Source organism: Corythoichthys intestinalis, chromosome 9 (assembly GCF_030265065.1).
Source record: "Corythoichthys intestinalis isolate RoL2023-P3 chromosome 9, ASM3026506v1, whole genome shotgun sequence".
NCBI classification, from domain to species: domain Eukaryota; kingdom Metazoa; phylum Chordata; class Actinopteri; order Syngnathiformes; family Syngnathidae; genus Corythoichthys; species Corythoichthys intestinalis.
The window spans coordinates 14,283,704-14,304,356 of NC_080403.1; the positions used below are offsets into that span (position 1 = coordinate 14,283,704).

Here is a 20,653-nt window from a genome sequence, read left to right on the forward strand (position 1 = left end):
ATTTTTATTATTACCGTAATTTTCGGACTATAAACTGCTATTTTTTTCCTTCATTTTGAATATCGCGTCTTACAATCTAGTGCGGCTTATTTGTTGATTTCTTTGGGTTAATAGGTAAAACTTGATTTGTCAGCGGCATCATAAGACTGGCCTAAGACAGTCATAATTATGATATGACACTATCATGGGCATTAATGAATGCTTATGACAGATGTCATTAAGTGTCACCCAGCAAATTATGTAACTAACTCCATTTATGTCTAGCTCAGATCTTTTACATCCATTCAAAAGTGTGATAATTTGCCGAATGACACAAAATGACATCCGTCAAGAGCATTCATTAATTCTCATGGCAATGTCATGTCATAATTATGATGGTCTTATGACAGTCTTGTGGCGTCACTGTCAAATAAAGTCTTACCAAATACCATAACTAGCAATTAATGAAACAACTGCAACAGTAATTGACAAAATAATTAGCACAGAACATGAATTTTGACTGTTGTTTACATCTGTAGTGCTGCAATGCATGCTAGGAGGCATGTTGGACAACAACAGTGTTGACATCAGGTGGCAGCAGAGGTTGATTGTCTCCACCAAGGGAGTACTGATGGTCAAAGGAAGCTTCTTGAAGCAATGAAGCTTTGCAGCCAAATGGATCCAAGCTTCATGGTTCATTTGGTCTTATGACAATCTTATAATGTTGCTGTCAAATAGTTTTACCAGCAGTGTTGTCACGGATTACTTAAAAAAGTAATTTAATTACTGATTACTGATTACAACTCAAAAAAGTAATCTAGTTACTTTACGGATTACTTTATTATCAAAGTAACTAAGTTACTTGAAAAGTAACTTATCAGTTACTTTTTCAAATGTTTTTTCCTTTTGCTGCCTCAACATAAAAATAACAGAAAAAATGTCATCGCGTGTAATTGAGTTTTTCACATAAGGCTTAATCTTTGAGTTAGCGGGGGTTTAATTAGTCGACCACCATTGACTCGCCCTTGCTTAGCCATTCCGGAGCCCTAAAACTAACAACTAACTGACAAACTGCACAAAATGTGTTGAAATCAACTCCAACGACTAATTAAACCCCCGCTGACTCCAAGATAAAGCCTAATGTAAAAAATTCTGAACTTCCCCTTTGTAATAAAGACCTAGCCGTTAAAATGTTGTTTCTAAAAGTTGTAAAGCAATAAAACAAACAACAAAAATTAATGAAATGAGCAAAAATCCTACAACGTAAAGTTTTCATAATGGGTCAAACGGGTCATTTTTCAAACAGATCACGTGACTTGCACCTTGGAGACTATCCTTTGCTTTGCTTAGCCAAAACTACACCAGAGGAGGCAAGATGGATATTTAAAATTTCTTTCAAGCTTTCAAACGCTGCCAACAACAACTTGAACAGTTGATTGAACTCGAACAGTGTCAAGATGTGTATATATATATATATATATATCCGCGACCCTCGTGAGGAAAAAGCGGCATGGAAAATGAATGAATGAATGAATGAATATATATATATGTATATATATATATATATATGTGTATATGTATATGTATATATATAGTATTGGCCAAAAGTTTGGAGACACCTCAAAGGTGGATACTTTCAAGAATGTAAAAAAACAAAACCTGTTTTCAGTTATTTCACTTTTTTTTTTGCCATTCCACATGTTCGTTCATAGTTTTGACGTCTTCAGTGAGAATATATAATAGTAGTGAAAATATATAAAACGCAAAATGTCTGTCCAAACTTTTGACTTTGATTTCAGTCTTCAACATGCTTCTCTCCCCAGTCCCACAAATGTAAAACTCCGCCTATGATTACAAACTCTTAACTATAAAATGTACATAATTACACATATTATAAAGGCTGGTTACAAACTGTAGAAGAGCTGGCTGTCTCGTTACCTGTCGGCTTTTTTTTTTTCGCGACGCGTTGTGCTGTAATTCCAAGTGCTTCCTTGTTGAATTGGATGTCGAGTATATAGCGGTCGACAGTCTTTCTGAGCCAGCGCAGAGTTTGCAACGCAAGGAGATATTTTTGTCATCTTTACTGGACGGATATGTGAAGTAATGGCTGTATCTCCAGTGAGCAAATGCAGCCGTTTGTTGTATCTCTTCGGCTCCTTTACTGTTAGCATCCTGATAGCTAGCAGGCTATGTTGTTGACCGCCGTGGCAGACGGCGCGCGAACAGGCAGCATGGTATTACACGTGATCCGTCCCCCCCCCCCCCCCCCCCGCGAAGAAAAAACGTGAGATGTGATGTCACTCCCAAACTCAAGCGCAGTATTTTCTTTTCAAATGCTCTGCGTACATGACTACAATATTCTTCATTCTACATACAGTATGAGGCAACAACAAAATAGTAACGCACAAGGACCGAGGAAACTAACTTTAATCAGATTACTGGCCTGGAAAAATGAACGCGTTGGATTGCTCGTTACTGAAAGAAAGTAATCGGATTACAGTAACGCGTTACTGACAACACTGTTTACCAGTTAATATCTTTTGGTGTAAATATCCCATAATTCAGTGAGGACAGCTGCGGTTTATAGTTCAGTGCGGCTTATCTATGAACAAATGGCGTATTGTATCAAATTTAGTGGGTGGCAGCTTATAGTCAGGTGCACCTAATAGTCCAAAAATTACGGTATTTCCTTCTTTATTTAAATGGTAAGCATCACCTTTTTACTTTTTTCACCACCTACACTAACCTTCTTTGGACCCATGTTGGTTTCTCTGAGATGAAAACCGTGCGTCAGTCTTGCAGGAAAACAATGTACTAGCGACGCTGTCATAAATCGTTGTATTTTGAGCATGTCGCCATATGTGGAGATGAATGACGAGTTAAATTTTATGTCGGATGTCGAAAGGATTGTATGTTGATGCAATCGTATATCGAGGCACCACTGTACTGGATATACTTATATAGCCTACAGTATGTTATTTTGCACAATAATCAAAAAATACAATTTTGAATGAAAATTAGTAACTTGTATGCTTTGTTACTGTAAGTGCAATACAGTAGCTTAATGCATCTGTAAGACCTGTGTGTTATAGGTAGAACTGTGTACTTTTATGGCAACACCATCACTATTCAAGTACTACTATACTACTACTACTACTACAACTATGAGCTCAACTTACAGATATTTAGACACCTTTTGTCATAGATAGGGGCAGAACAACATTTGTTTTCTAATATTTATAACTTCATTAATCTTAAGACTGTAATAACAGCGCAGCGGCACTGGCAACTTCCCCAGCATAGTGGGGAAATGTGGTGGTGTGCCACAAGCAGAAAAGCAGGCATGTGTAAGTGTAAGATGGATGGTGTAAAGAAGGAACGGGGGGCAATGTGGCCCCGACTGGGACTTTTCCAAAGGGAGATGGATGGAAGGAGGCAAGCAGGGAGCAAGCAGGGAGCAAACAGTCCCCTCCAACGACCATGCGACTTAGCATCCATCTGTGCACCCCTCAGGCCTCTCCATCCATCATTCCTTCATTGCACCTCACCTCCAATTTTTATCTCCCGTTACCTCCCCCTCCCATCTCCACTCCGGTGCCGATAAGATTCAGCAGTTTCTAAAGCACACAGCGTGTCGTGCACCTCATATAACGAACCGTCTCGTGCTACATCCGCAGTAAGCGTGCTGGCAGTGTGCATGCGCATGGGGCTGTATGGATGCCTGTGGGTGTGCGGTGTGGGTGGCATCAAGAAATTGCTTTGCACGAGTATTATGATTTGAAAACATGACAGTGAGCAAGTCGTTGCTAAATGTCTCAACAGTATTTTTATAGGAATCAAAAAGTGACACGTGAGCCACTTCAGTAGGTTACTTAGTCAGTTTATGATGGTCCTCCATACAATGTGTTAAGGTCACCAACAGCCCACAAACATCTAGTTTCCACAGAGCTGTCAAAATACATTGTCACACAGATTAAATGGGCTTCACTTACTTTGCTTTTATGTGCATGACTGACATTTAATATAGAAATTTAGACTGCAATTATTATGTATGAATATGGTCGCTTGCGTTATCAAAAAATGATGCATCGAAGGGGCTCGGGGGGAGCATGCAGTACCACTCGCTCTCTGTTTCTATGATAATATTGAGGGGGGAAAATTAGTTTGGGGTACTGTACATCTTTATTTTCTACGTAAGGCTGTAGTTGAATCCAGAGGCAAAATGTCTTTTATATATACAGTGGTACCTCGACATACGAACGCTTCGACACACGATGTTTTCGACATCCGACGTAAAATTTGACTCGCCATTTGTTTCTACATTGGACGATATGCTCGAAATACGACGACATGACAGTGCGCAAACGAATGCACGGCGGATTTTCTTGTGTGATAAATCAACACAGGTTTCAAAAAAGTGGGTACAGTTGGTGAAACAAGGAAAAAAGTGATGCTTACCTTTGAAATGAAGATGCAAATTACAGAAAAATATGAGCGTGGGGTGCTGTGGTGCGCATCCGTGAACTGGCTCAACAACACAGCTCCACGGTCCTCTTCCGACCACCGCTCGCCAGTCTTTATAAGTTAAGGTGACAATTATTACTGTGTTAACATCGCCAAGGAAATCAGCAGCTTTGTCACGTTTTTTGTCATTTATTTTAGGACTTAAATAGTCCGCCACAGTTGACTGTGCTCTCAAGAAAACGAAAGTATTATCTCTACCGCACTGACCTATCTCACTGTGACGTCAGTCCCGCGGTGCGTTCAGGTGCAGCAAAAATTGTCCACCACATTAGAATCTGATTCGTTACATTATTTACAGGAATAATTATTAATTATTATTATATTATTATGATTTGCATTTATAACTTATTTGTTTTGCTATGTTTTAATTGACCGCGACCCTCGTGAGGAAAAAGTGGCACGGAAAATGAATGAATGAATGAATGTTTAATTGACATTTGTAATAGTACCGGCAGTATTTATTAAGGATTTAGTGTATGGTTTTGGGCTGTGGAACGAATTAATGGAATTATAATGTATTCCTATGGGTAAATCCTGCTCGACATATGGCCATTTCAACTTACAAACAAGGTCCTGGAACGAATTAACTTTGTATGTAGAGGTACCACTGTATATATATTTTTTAAATTCAAATGATTGTTTTATCCATTAATCTCAGAACTGTGAAGTAAACATATTAACCAATCAGCCACTGTGTCGTACGGCAGTTTAGAAAATATTGTTTTTTGTTTTTGGTTTTTTTTATTGTGTATAATAAACGACTTCTCAGCAGTGGTTTTTTGGCAGCCCTTTAATTTTCGTCTTAGTCTTTTAGACGATAATACTTGTTAGGCTTAGTCACATTTTAGACATCCCGAAATGTGTTTGTCTTCGTCTAGTTTTTGTTGATGAAAACTCAAGACTCATTTCATCTATTACGTCAACATTTACTAATAATGTTTTCGTCTTTAAAATTAAAAAAGATTTAAAAGTTCCAAAAATAAGCAAAGAAATAGATAAAGGTTTCCAACTATTTCGAATGAACAGTGACATACAAGCGCATATTGTAGCGTCCACAAGAACGGTGATAGTACTCACTCAGCAGGAAAACATTTTATTATTTTTGATCAATTAAACCCATCTGGATGCCACGAGCTGTATGGAAAAAAAAGTTGTCCGAGAGTTTAACAGGACACTCGCCATTAGCATTAGCAAACGCAAATGCATTGCTAACGCTATGAGTTACATTTAGCGTGTGATTATCACTCAGCAAAGACCTGAAAGGGTAAAGCCACACTTATTTATGCAAAGCATATTTCTCTGGCCAAGAAAATAAAATAAATCTTACCTGTGTGCAAGCCTGCATGGAGACTGGACACGACACACTGGTGAGTCGGGGAGGGGGGTGCACGTCACATGAGTGACACAACCAGACACTGCTACGAAGTAGGCTGACTACACATAAAAATGTCACAAAAATTTTGCATAAATTTTGTCTCGTCAGACGAAAACTGGTATTCATGTCGTTATGTTTTAGTCTCCCATACTATGATTTTAGCTCGTTATCATCTTATCATCGTCATGAAAAAATTGTTTGTTGATTAAATATTTTCATTATCGTCACTGTTGATGAAAACAACACTGCTTCTTAGGTGTCTAAATAATATATCTCTGACAATATGTTTTCTACAAAAAAAATACAGGCCTTCCAAGGATCAAAAATTAGTGCCGACATTTTTGTCTCGCTAAAATGAACTGAGTTTGAAGGCACAACCTTGTCTTATTAAAGTCAGTTCATTGTCATCCCATTCAATTTTTTTCCATGGTGCATGCTAGCGCCCATGAAAACAGCATGGATTCCATTTCCCCTCCTAAAAGCAGCAATTAATCACCAAGCCACCAAATCATACTTTTTAATTACTGCGCAGACTTGTGTGTACACATCGTGATCCAAAATTGCCCCTCGACCCCCATCGTGTCCACATATTTAACAGCAAAACAAGTATGCGCTTCTTATCAGACATGAATACTGCTTACATTTCGTCTTTGATTTAGAATTTTAAAAAAGTGTATTGTTGCTTGGTATTGGCAGATAGTGTCCAAGTCATGGGGTATAAATTTGGCATTGGGACAGGTATTGTTTCAATTAGTAGTTTGTCTACAAAACATTTGCAGAAATAGTCTGACATCAAAAGATTTACTTCATGTTTTAGGTTACTTTTGCTGGGTAGATTGATAGTCCAGAGAAATGCATTATTATTATTATTATTATTATCATTATTATTTTTATAAAAATCATTTGTTCTGAAGGATTGGACTAAGGCTTAATTTATGCTACCAGAACAGAATCAGATACTTCATGATTTTGGCCTCACTTTGTTCTGGGACTTACCTGGGCTAATCTGCCACCTAATTGACCAGCTCTTGTGTAATTGACTTGTAGACTCAGCCACTGTTGTGGAGTACATTGATACCTCTACATACGAATTTAATACGTTCCAGGACCTGGTTTGTAAGTCAAAATGGTCGAATGTAGAGCAGGATTTTCCCATAACGATACATTATAATTTTATTAATTCGTTCCACAGCCCAAAAGCCTACACTAAATCCTTATAAAAATCTGCTGGTACAATTACAAACAGTAATTACCGTATTTTCACGACCATAAGGCGCACCTAAAAGTCAAAATTTTTCTCCAAAATGGGCGGGGCGCCTAATAATGCGGTGCGCCCAATGTGTGTACCGAAGGCGGACGGGAGTGAAAGCAGCATGAGAACCATTAGAGGTGTGAATGGTGCTCGTCATAGGGGGCGGGGCCATTAGGTACAGTGTAAAATTGAGTTACATGCGATGGGCAAATCAAGTTCTGTTTGAATCAAGACCCCCGAAAATTGCAACTCCGACGAAAAGACACGCTTACGAAGCCAGTTCAAGCTCCAAGCTATCAGCTACGTGAAGCAACATGGAAATTGAGCCGCGGCGAGACAATTCAGCATCAAGGAGTCAATGGTTTGCAAGTGGAGAAAGCTGGAAAACGAGCTAAGCCAAGTCAAGAAAACAAAGCTGAGTTTCCGCGGAAATAAAGCGAAGTGGCCTCACCTGGAAGATGAACTCGAGGGGTGGATTCACAACCAAAGAACAGCCGGGAGAAGCGTCTCAACAGTCACCATGCGAATGAAGGCACACACGCTTGCGCATGAGATGAAAATTGAACATTTTCAAGGAGGTCCGTCGTGGTGCTTTCGATTCATGAAACGGCGTTATCTTTCCATCCGGACAAGAACTACATTGGCGCAGCAACTTCCAGCTGATTACAAGGAAAAGCTGACTATCTTCCGCTCCTACTGCAGCAAAAAGATTGCCGACAAACGCATCCAGCTGAAGCATATCACGAACATGGACGAGGTGCCACTCACTTTCGACGTCCCGGTTAGCGACAGCGTGGAGAAGAAAGGAGGCAGCACGGTAGCGATACGCACAACAGGGCACGAGACGTCATCTTTTACTGTTGTGCTTAGCGGCCATGCTAATGGACAGAAACTGCCACCGCTGGTGATTTTCAAAAGGAAGACGTTGCCGAAAGAAAAGTTTCCTGCCGGAGTCGTAGTGAAAGCCAATCAAAAGGGCTGGATGGACGAGGAGAAAATGAGAGAGTGGCTGAGGGAGGTTTACGTGAAGCGACCAGATGTTTTTTTCCGTGTTTCACCGTCCAAGTCAAGTTGCGTGCGGCGTGGGAGTAATGGATGACGAATGGCGAACACAGTTTTACAAAGACTGGAAGGCAACACCGGGCGAGTTCCGATAACATTTGCGAATGGATTGTGGATGCTTGGGCTAATGTGTCGGCTTGCACTGTTGTTCGAGCTTTCGCCAAAGCCGGCATTATTTCCGAGGAGGAGCTTCATGGCAACGAGACTGACTCGGACAACGAAGAGGGGGAACCTGGCGTGTTTGATGGAGACCTAGCCCAGCTATTCATGTCAGATACAGAAGATGAGGACTTGGATGGCTTTGTGGATTGACAAAAAATGTGAGTACTTATTAAAATTCTTTAATAAAGTACAATCAAACTCAGTTTTGCGTCCACTGCCTTTTTTTAATACGTTCGTGTGTATGCTAGCGTGCAAGCTAGCGTGAATGCTACTGTATGTTTTAGCGTGAGTGCATGCATGTACACCCACGCACCCAATAATCCGGTGCGCCCTGTGTGTGTGTTAAATACAAAAGTAGCACACAAGAATTAGTATGCGCCCTTTAATTCGGTGCGCCGTATGGTCGTGAAAATACGGTACACATAGCAAAACAAATAATTTATAAATACAAATCGGAATTATAATATAATAATAACAATAATAATTATTTTGTAACAAATCGGGTTGTAATGTGGCAGCTGTGTTTTGCATGCTGTTACTGAACGCACCGTGTGACTGACAACAGAGTGAGAGAGGTACAGAAGAGTGCTTACTTTCTCTTGTCATGTTGTTGTAGGCGTAGGCTATGGAGGACAGTAGGCATGTTGTGTTGAACTAGTTGTGAAATAAATGATTAAAAACTTGAGGAAGCTGGTTACAAAAATAAAAATTGTCACCTTAACTTATATTTCTCTCACAAGAAAATCCGCCATTTATCCGTCTTGCGGGAAAACAATGAAATTGCAATGCTTTAATAAATCGTTGTATTTTGAGCATGTCATCATATGTCGAGACAAAAGAAGAGTCCAATTTACATCACATGTTGAAAGGATCATATGGCGATGCGATCGTATGTCGAGGTACCATTGTATTACGTCCAATAGCACAATGTTAACGGCTGTGACCACTAGGCGGTGCTGTTTTAATATGTATTGTTGTGTTAGGGCTGACAATGGGTAGTTTTACTTTGCGCTTTTTATTGCAACATGTTCATAAAGTGAGTGAAACAAGCACCAAGACACTTTTCCATCTGTAACATTATAATGCTATGCTGTTATATTCTAAAATGTGTTGTTGTCTGCATGAGCTGTCATTCACTAAAAAAAGACTACCGAGTCAAGACACCCATCTCAATCTCTAAATTTGAAATCACGCGTGTTCCATATGCCAGATATACCTTTTCTGCAAGAACAATAATTTATGTAAAATTGTTTATTTCATTTTATATTCAAAATTATTAAGTTATTTTCCGCTTGTCATAAATATTTACCATAAATATCTGAAATTGAGACTTGTAAATCCCTCAGCATGGCAAGCGGGCATTTACATGTTGACTTCTGTATGTGTTCTGGGACTCATCATCCTGATCATATCTACTTTAATTTGTGATTTATAAATCAAGCAATGCATCTATTTCCCATCTATTTTCATCATATCTTGAGTTACCAAAAAAAAATAATAATAATATCTGCAACATAGATGCCATGCAGTATTCATAGTGCTCACTCTACATACACAACAAATTCTATTGTGTTTTTTCAGGGGGTCGTATTAGGGGAAAAACAAGGTTCAGTATGAATTGCATATATATAAAAGACAGTTGCTCCAGGTATTTAAGTATGCAAAATGCACATTTCTTAGTCCTCTAAAAATGGAGAAAATAATGCTTAAACCAAAAAATGACACGTTATGGGCACAGCCATTTTGTAATATGAGTTATATGTATGTACATTCACACAATTAAACTCAAGCAATAGGCGAAAATGATCATTTGAATTAATGGCATAACGGGTAATTTGCGATACTCACATTTGATTGGCTAAAGTAGCAGGATTGACAAAATATCTGCTTCCATGTTGGGTGGCCACTCTCCGGAAATACTAGCTTTTCTTGACCCTTTTCCCCACTATTACATGTACTGTTAATTGACTAAATATTCTTTGCAGTGTGATTCACATCTGTGTTTCCCTTTAAACACTGCATGGAATTCTTTGTTTTTTTGCCCACCAAATCGTTTGTCTTCTTGTATAAAGTGGTCAAGTGAATTCGCATGCCGTACTTACGAGAACAGAAATAAGGAAAATCAATGTGATCTACTGGATGTGGTCTGGTTCTAAAATCAGAATCGCCACTGCATTGTGGCAGCAGCATTTACTGTGTTGGGGGCCTGCCAGGGATGCTGCTACCCACCTGCCGGCCTTGTGACGTTCGCGCTGCTGGAAGAATTGAGTGAGATAATGAAGGCCTTGATCGATTGTCTCACTGCGGACACCGGGAATCCCTAGGACAGCCATGAGTCAGCGTGCCGCATGCACTATCATCCTGTTGGCTTTCTTTCTCTCTTCCCTTTGTTAGCAGCGCCTCCCTTTCCAGTCTTGCCAAAATGTCAACTTGTGGTGTTGCGCAGAATCAAAGCTTTCTCCTCACCTCCCCATTTGTGGTGACATTTTGCAGTTTAACAATGAAAAATCTATAATAGAAGGAACTGATGACAAGTTTCTCCAGCCTCAGCAAACCGTATTAAACCGCGACAATGCCTTCCATCTTTGGGAATGTGTACACTGTTGGTGCGCTATTTGACAATTATCCCAATCACTGAGTGGAACCAGGATTTCATATTGAAAACTGAGTACAGTATTTTTAAGAGTTGCATATGTGTGATTCAGCAGTTGAGATTTGAAGGAAAAGTTGTAACAAGATGCTTTACCTCTGAGTGCAAATTCTACTCAATTGTCACCGAAGGGCAATAAGCTTGACGCATCACCATGAAGGATGAATACTGTCTCGTCTATGTTAGTGCTGACAAGAGGGGAGGATTAAAAATCAGCACTGAAAAGCAGGAGGTTTAGACCCGGTCACACAAGCAGCATGACAGACAGCAATTCTTTAAAAGTTTGTCAAGTGCTCCAAGCAAATCCAGTGGAGTAGAAATACACGTCTCATTTTGGATAAATTGCTTTTGGATCAATAGGGTCATGGAGTTGGCCACAATGTATCCCTCTATCTAAATTTCCTTATGCATTTTAATAGATCAATGAATTACTTTGGTGACAGACATGCCACAAATTTCAACCAACCCCTGGAGTTTGAACTGCCATCAAAAAGTAAAATAACTTGGCACAACTTCTGATACTTCAACTCTTTAAACTTGTGCTCACTTTTGAGCATTTTCACTCAGGGGATATGAACCACTAGTTTATCTTAATAGGCCACATCTCAGCCATCGTAAAATGTTTTACTGTGAGGAATGATGAGGGATGATAACCAGCCAGATGTTAAAGGCTGAGCAGGAATTTAGCTACTGTTTAATCAAATGTAGTTACAAGCAGTGTTGTTAATCTTACTTTTAAAAAGTAATTAATTACGGTTACAAATTACTTCTCCCAAAAAGTAATTGAGTGAGTTAGTAACTCAGTTACCTGAATGTAAGAGTAATTTGTTACTTGGCAAAGTAACTGGTGTTACCTTTTTCTTTTTTTCATTCAAAAAAAAAACATAGTAACCTTTGCTACGTTTGGAAGTCATTAAATGTTGTGAATCAACCGTTAAAGTTGTTAAAATTGCCCCCGTTATTACATTTGTTCCCTTCTGTCTACTTTCAACATGTGAAAGTTTTAAAAGTGTTTCATCATTTAAAGATAGATTCAAGTCAAGATTTTGCCGATTTAGGAGTATTGGAGATAAAAAGTTACTTAGGTTCGCTAGGAAGGTTTTCCACAACACAGCCTTCCTGAGAAGTCTGCTGCTTCCCGAAAACCCCCGAAATGTTATGTTTTATTTGTAGGCGCAAGCCCGGAAAAAAGAAAATATATGTATTTTTTATTTGTAGGCCCAAGCCTGACAAAAAAATTAAATTTTATGTTTTATTTGTGAGGACTCAGGAGAAGGAAGAAATGCGGGGATGCGATGCGTGGTTGCATTTTGTGTGATTTGTGACGATGTCTGTGCATAATGATAACAAATTAAAGCCTGTCTTTTGTAACTAATTATCCCAGTTACACAAGACTGTAAGATGCATATTCAATAAACATTTATATCTTTTATATTTGTGTGTCTGTTCTATCAGCCGGATAGTGGATTTGCCATTTATTTTAATCTCTTCGAGTTGGCAGAAAAAAAATTCTCAATGTTTAAATTGTCTACATATTTTTATGATCATTATTGATGCATTTACACAACGAAAAAAAATGCTGGAAAAGTTTGTTAAATACTAGTATATTTCTCGGATATGAGCAAAGCGCCACATTTGTTTACATTCAGCAAAGCTGACACAGGTTTCTGTATAGGATCTTCAACAATCAATTTGAAGCCTTTCCATACCCCACTCCTACCGCGGTGCATGTTTGCCTTTTAAATTCCCCTGTCTTTAGTTTGTTTTTCACTTCTTGCTGCTTCATATCGAAAAGGAAATACCAAGATGTGGACTCACGGAGGGCACCAGGGCGGGAGGGGAAGATTAAAAAGAGGCCGAGGCCACAGCGTTCATGTGTGCAGGCATGGACAGCGCCTTCTCTGTTTTATCCAAATTATTTATTTTATAACAAGTATTCATTAGTTTAACATCCATACATCATTTTAGTATAAATATGTGAAAATGTATTTATTTTTTAAAAAGTTAGCGAGAGAGAAATCCGGCCCGACCCGAACGTAAATAATTTACATTTTGTCCCTGACCGTCGGGTCGGGTTTGGGTTCAGGCTCAAGATCTAAGCTCTAATTTGGACCTGTTGAGTACCGTATTTGAACCATGTGGACAAAAATTATTTTATAGAAAACAAAACTATCCAGCCCTCCTTTTTCTATATCGCTTGTCCAATTTAGGATCAAGGGCAGTGTTGTTAATCTTACTTTAAAAATGTAATTAATTACAGTTGCAAATTACTTCTTCCAAAAAGCAATTGAGTTTGTAACTCAGTTACCTCAATGTAAGATTAATTAGTTACTTGGCCAAAGCAACTGGCGTTACTTTTCATGTTTTACACATTATTACATGATCCATTCAATAATGTCACATCAAATATGTTTATATTGAATATCATATATTTAAATTAAATTGTTTTTTTTCACCCCCCAAATTAAAAAACAAAAAAAACAAACATAGGTCACACTGTGTGAAGTTCAAAGGGTTTTTGGGACAATAGGCCCTAGCCCAATTTACCCTAAACTTAACTAAACACAGGGGTGTAGCGGATTTTGCGATAACTTGATTGTAAACTTTGCTATGTTTGGAAGTCATTTAATGTAGTGAATCAACCATTGTTGAAGTTGTTAAAATTGCTCCCGTTATTGCATTTGTTCCCTTCTGTCTACTTTCAACATGTGAAGGTTTTAAAACTGTTTCATCAATTAAAGATAGATTCCAGTCAAGTTTTTGCCGATTTAGGAGTATTTTGGATAAAAAGTTACTTAGGTTCGCTAGGAATGTTGGCTAAAACAGAGCAATCCTGAGAAGTCTACTGCTTGAAGATGGCGGCTGTTTACTAACGCCTGCGAGTCTGTCATTTCGCGTCTAGTTCTCAATACATGTGCCAACGCCGCTGAGTCTGTCATTTAGCATCTTGTTCTATATACATGTGATATCTACCGAAGCATCATGTGGGCGTAGATTGTAGGCTGTCGGCTGCAGTCAGGTATTATTGGAGCCACCTAGCATTGCATTTGCAATAGGGTCACAACTCCCTTCCCTCCTCCCCACTCCCGCTCTGCTCTCTCCATTTCTCTCAGACAGCACGTGCGCCATTTAACGGAATTGCAGTAATGCACTAACGCAGTAACGGTAATGTTAACGGCATTGCAAAGATGACAAAAGTAATTAATTAGATTACTCACTCACTACTGAAAAAAAATAATGCCATTAGTAATAGAAATGTCCCGATCGATCGTGTCCGATCACGTCATTTTCAAAGTATCGGAATCGGCAAAACAATATCGACCATGCCTTTTTTTAATATATATATATATTTTAATTAAATCGTTTTCTAATTGTATTTAACGTTACAGACATAATATGTTACACTCATCCAGAGTCTTTAGTTTAGGCTTAATGTAGGGTTATCAAATATGTCCCGATAACGGCGGCAATTAATTTATTGTAAAATGTGTCACGTTAAAATATTTAACGCCATTAATATATGCGCTGCACGACCCTCTCACTCACGCTCAATCTGTAATGACGCCATTTTACCTATATAGAGAGATAAAAGGCAGCGCAAAATGAGTAGAGTGAATTTTGGCAGCCATTGATGCCTTTCTCCAATTGGCTAAACCTTGCGATCCCTCTCCCTATGATTAGAAATATCACGGGAAGCAATATGGGGAAGCAAGGTGGCATCTGATTTTTGTCTTAACACCTGAAATTATTTCCCAAAGCAGAGAACATGTATCCATTGGTAGCACGACGCACAGTCATGGTTTTACTTCCCATCATGGTTCCACTTCCCATCATGCATTGGGCATGTCTGCTGTATCATTTACTGAAAGCTCAACAAATACACTAGATGGCAATATTTAGTCACAAAACTCACAAGTCTTTCTATCCGTGGATCCCTCTCACAGAAAGAATGTTAATAATGTAAATGCCATCTTGAGGATTTATTGTCATAATAAACAAATACAGTACTTATGTACTGTATGTTGAATGTATATATTCGTCCGAGTTTTATTCATTTTTTTCTTAATGCATTGCCAAAATGTATATGATCGGGAAAAATGATCGGGAATGATTGGAATTGAATCGGGAGCAAAAAAAAGCAATCGGATCGGGAAATATCGGGATCGGCAGATACTCAAACTAAAACGATCGGATCGGGAGCAAAAAAACATGATCGGAACAACCCTAATTAGTAACACTGTTACACTCTAACGCTGTTATTAACAGCACTGGTCAAGGGTGAGCTGAGGTTGATCCTAGCTGCCTTTGGGTTTAGAAGCAGGACAATCACAGGTTATATACCATTACATATGTTGGAGGAAGTGGGAGAGACATGGGAAAACATGCCGATTCCACAGAATGGCCAAACCAAGATTTAATCCCGGACTGAAATCTCATAACAGCGTGGTAGACATGCAATGCAAACCACAATATGACGATGCTCATGAAAACAATTTTTTTAGTTAAAAAAAAAAGCACACAAAAAGAAGTGATGAGTGATGAACCCACATAAAAAAGGCAGGCTTCAATTGATTGCACTCATTTATTATGAAAAAAATTAAGACCGAAGACAATTTCCTCTCCAAAATAAGATGAGAACACTGATATAAAGTCAACACAACATCAGGCCAAAGTTGTGAATGTGTTGATAACGATCATAATGTCAACCACCCGGTGATTGGGCTGATGAATCTGTTTTAATTTTGACCTTTCATCACACTTCTTACTCCTACGCTCCTGATTGAATAATTAGGTCCTCAGCAGGCATCAACAGAGTTTGCTGAGCACCCTTTAATTTCAGTCTAAACAGAAACATCTAACATGCAGGCTTGGGTCCCCCGAGAGTAAGACTGAGGAGCACTTTGAAGAACTGCATGTGCACAAATCCTCTCTTCATCTGGCTTCACTTTAAATGCATTCATGTATACAAGGACAAATGTCCTGTGAGGATTCAAAAGAAAAAATACAAGACATTAGTGCTAATTAAAGAGGCACATTCACTTACCTATGGTACATGCGCTCACTCAGCAGCAAAGTGGGCAAGTGGTTACACTACGTATAGTACTCCTGCAGTGTAAAAACCAACACATCTCTTTTCCCATCTTGTTTATTTTTTTGGAAAGTGTATAATACAATGTAGAAAAACTATGCTCACTAGCGTTGTAGCCAAGACCTGCACTCAGTGAGACCCACACAAGACCAAAACTTTTAACATCCAATAAAAAATGTTTTTGTTTACGCATTTAAGGTTGCAATCATATACAGTGGTTGCGGAAGGTTAATACAGTATGAACTGAAGGAATTTGTTACTTTGTGCTTCTACTTATTTTTACTTAATTCTTAGCACATTGCTGGTCATGGCTGATCTCTACAACAAATTAGAAGTCCGGCCTATCAGCCAGTCTGAGCCCAAGACAAAGCAAAGACCTCGAAAATGTAGTCTTTGGACGGTCCTGGTTAAACTAGGGTTAGGGTTAAACTCCAGCCAGTTTTCAGGTTGAAATCATTTCTTTGCTTTCCTTGTAAGACTAATCAATATCGCCATTAGCATATTCCCAACATTATAAATTTGTTTTTTAAGAAAGTTTTTATATATGCGCATCAGTACTGTGTATTCTGTATATATTTGAGTACATTAGTTAATGTACATGTCATGTTTACAAAGCCCACCCAGCTTTCATGGTGGGAGGGAAAGGCAGGGAAACGGAGGTGAGGCAGACATGCGTGCTGCAAAAATGTTTAATAATGGTGACAAAAAACATTACAAACAAAAAGTCCAGAAAAGCAAAGTGCAAACGAAACTCAGGAGTAATAACAAAAGACTGGGTATCAAAACTTAATTGCAGAAGAGGGAACAGGGGGAGCATGGACGCAGACTTTGACGAGAATGACGCAACAAGAACTGAAAGCACATGGAGATCTTAAGCTAAGTTCACACTGCAGGTCTTAATGAACAATTTCGAATTTTTGTCTTATCAGTTTTTTTGGCGTGCCTGTTCAGACTGCCTTTGTCCATTGAGCCCATTCAAGTAATACGCATACGGGCTAACTCGCAGTCCGACACGGGCTGAGCAAAATGACCCGCATGCGCAGAAGAATCAAAACAATTGACTGCACATGCTGGCTATACGTCATTCCAGGGTGTTCATATTTTGATTTCCAAAAAAAAAACACAAATAACAGACATTAATGATCCCCTTTTAGTCTTATATTCAAAGTTTATATGGATTGATAGAATGCATGCATGCGCTGTGCATGCATGACGCACACATAAGGCTTATGTGTGTGCATCAGTTTGCCGCGATTCGGCCATGTAAGCAATACTCAAATATTGCTCATTTGGCGCACAGAGAGAAAACAGAGCATTCAAGCGAGTCGCTTATGCTAATGCAGAGCTACATCACTGCCTTCCCGCCTGCCGCTCTCACTTTTTGCTGACGAAATTGCTTAAAAAAAAAAACACTTTTTTTTCTTTCGTATAATGTAACATACGTACTGAACGTAAATAAAGGCAATGTTTTACTTTTTTACACGTAGGATATCTATAACTGTTATTACTGTAATTTAAGTCCTGTACGGAGTTTCTCTTGTTTATAAACATCGATGTCCAAAATATATAACTGTGGTTCTTTTCTGGCTTCAATTAATTGTTTAAGTCGACATAACTCATAACTAATGTGTGTGTGTGCGCGCTCCCGGGGCCAGGGGATACAATTTTTGAAAGGGGTAACTACATTGGCAAAACACTGGTGGTGGCTCTGTTGTACAATTAGCGTCTTAAGTGGGACAAATTGAAACTGCTCACGATTTTGGCGGTGCTCTCTGGCTTTTAATGGTCCACATTTTCAATCATTGGTTCTTGCTCAGTAGTTGTTGTCGCTTTTGAAAGACTGGGTTTGAAAAAATTACATATCTTGCCTCTTCAGTCCTCGAGTGGTTTTGGCTAAGCAAAGTAAATGACCGTCTAAGGTGTTAGTCACATGATCTGTTCGAAAAATAATTTTGACCCATTGTAAAAATATCCTTTTTTGTACATTTCATTCATCTTTGTTGTTTGTTTTATTGCTTTACAACTTGTATGGACAACATTTTACTGGAAAACTCTTAATTTTGAAATCATATATAGGAGTCAATTATATGCAATGACAATTTTTGGCCACCGGGGGGGCCTGCCCACCCCCTCCGACCCCCGGCACCGACCGCGTATGCATTAAGACCTGCGGTCTGAACCTAGCCTTAAATACAGACATGGGGTAACGAGACAATGAGGCAGATGGTTGACATGAAAAGAAGACGATTGGTAGATACACAAGCAGCAGGCCACAACGGGTAAACTCAATGGGCAATCACAAGGACAAGACACACTAGGGCACAAAATTGACAGAACTCAAACCATAACACTAGCCCGCTGTTCCCACAAGATTACTGTTGCAACACGCATTACTTAAATTTTTCATTAACTTGCAAGTGTGCAATTGTTTCCTATGTCCTCATTCATGGTTATCAGACACGACTATACTGTACATACTGTCTATGACACGAAAGGCTGCACTCTGTGTGTTATTTGAAGCGTTAATTACCATAAGATTGCTAATTTCCTTTTGGGTGCTTTTATCTTTTCACATTATTATATATAAAGATTAAAGGAGCAGCATATGTCCGTATTTCCTCATGGGTGCTTTTATCTTTTCACATTATTGCATATAAGGATTAAGGGAGCAACAAATGTCCATTTTGCGTGTCAGTTTTACAGTAAACTATAGACGGGTGTCACAAATTAAACACCTTAAAACAAAAATTGTTGTGCCTCATGTATGGAGAACTGTTCACTATTTTTCAAAATGCATACACTCACAGTCAGGGGGAATAACAACGTTAGAAAGACATAGTAAACCTCAACTCCCTAAATGTTCTGAACTCCCATTTTAATGCTGGTACTGCATTGAGCAAATTAGTGCTGCCTAAAAACTGATTTACTTATGTCTTCACCTAAATAGCACGTCTACTAGTTTTACTACTAAACTCCATTTTGTCTTGCTTTACCATACAAATGATATATCAATGTTCATACCCAGCAAAATGCATGTTTCTGCACTTTGTTGTCCATGCCAAGAAAAAAAACAGCTCCATTTTGTCTTTCGGTGTGCAGAAGCAATTATGACTCTGGCAAGAAACAAGTCCCAGGAAAAAAAAAAAAAACATGGCATGTGATTGGCACAAACTGCATGGAAGGTTTACACGAGGACAGCATGAGGTAGTAGGCCCTGACAGCTATTAATAAGCTCATACCAGTAATGATCCTGTCAGTAGGGCCAAGGAAACTACACTCTTTTCGACATTCTGTCGGTAGGTTGGATGTAACAAGGTGGCTGCACCGGCTTCTCTTATGATATAGGCTCTATATCAGTGATTAGTGTGGCTCCCTGTCGTGCTACAATGCATAGAAATATCAATTCATTAAATATTCAAATTTCATAATGTTACATAAATAATTTCAAATTTTATTTAATCCTCAAAATTACATTCAGTTGCGTTTAATTTATTAATTCAGTAACAAAATCCATTTCACTTTAAGGAGCAATACATTTTGTTTTTGCTTCGTGATCAGCATTTTTATTCAGATTTTTAATCAGATGAAAATGTTCAATGAAAAATAAATATAAAAACGCATTTTTGTTAAATCATTATCATTTTTATTTATTGAAGTACAGTGACAATGTTCAGACCATTTAGGCATGCCACGCCACAATATTTTAATGGTATTTTTTGGGTGGGAAATTTGGAGAACTACTTCTTTACTGTGTAACAGTGACAGTGGCTTGATTAAATGTCAATTGTTAATGTCTTATTGTCAGTCTATCATTGAAATGGAAGATTTAAGATTCAGATTATCATTTTCTGTAATGGTTGTTATTTATTAGGGTTGAAATAACATACCATTGTCATTCAATAAGAGTAATGCATACAGTCACAACTTTTTACCCTCATTTTGAATGCTGCGGCTTATTTGTTGATTTATTTAGGTTAATACTGTAGGTAGCACTTTATTTGACAGCAGCGTCATAAGACTGTCATAACGTCAGAGGTGGGTAGAGGAGCCAACACGTTTACGCAAGTAAGAGTAAAAGTGCAGTGTATCACAAAGTGAGGACACCCCTTGCATCTCTGCAGATGTTTAAGTATATCTTTTCATGGGACAACACTGACAAAATGACACTTTGACACAATGAAAAGTAGTCTGTGTGCAGCATATATAATAGAGTTCATTTATTTTCCCCTCAAAATAACTCAAAATATAGCCATTAATATCTAACCCCTGGCAACAAAAGTGAGTACACCCTTATGAAAAAACGCACATCCCTAAATGTCCAAATTGAGTACTGCTAGTCATTTTCCCTCCAAAATGTCATGTGACTCGTTACAGGAGTGCTGTTAGCATTGCTGCAGAGATTGAAGAGGTGGGGGGTCAGCCTGTTATTGCTCAGACCATATGCCGCAATCTACAGTACATCAAATTGGTGTGCATGGCTGTCACCCCAGGAGGAAGCCTCTTCTGAAGGCGATACACAAGAAAGCCCGCCCGTCTCATCTGATTATAGGACATGGTTCC

At 38.7% G+C, this 20,653-nt stretch overlaps 1 protein-coding gene across 2 annotated transcripts in view; it reads left to right on the plus strand.

The window, feature by feature from the left end:
• The window catches only part of LOC130921571 (G-protein coupled receptor 22-like), a 58,278-nt gene that overhangs the window by 24,487 nt on the left and 13,138 nt on the right, over positions 1 to 20,653 (plus strand). The window contains exon 1 of one of the 2 annotated variants that reach the window (XM_057845620.1): positions 2,268 to 8,512. The exons of the other annotated variant lie outside the window; for it this stretch is intronic. The gene's annotated coding sequence lies outside the window, so the exon portion shown is untranslated. Of the gene's footprint in view, positions 1 to 2,267; positions 8,513 to 20,653 lie in introns of those variants that run through there. 2 annotated transcript variants of the gene reach the window in all.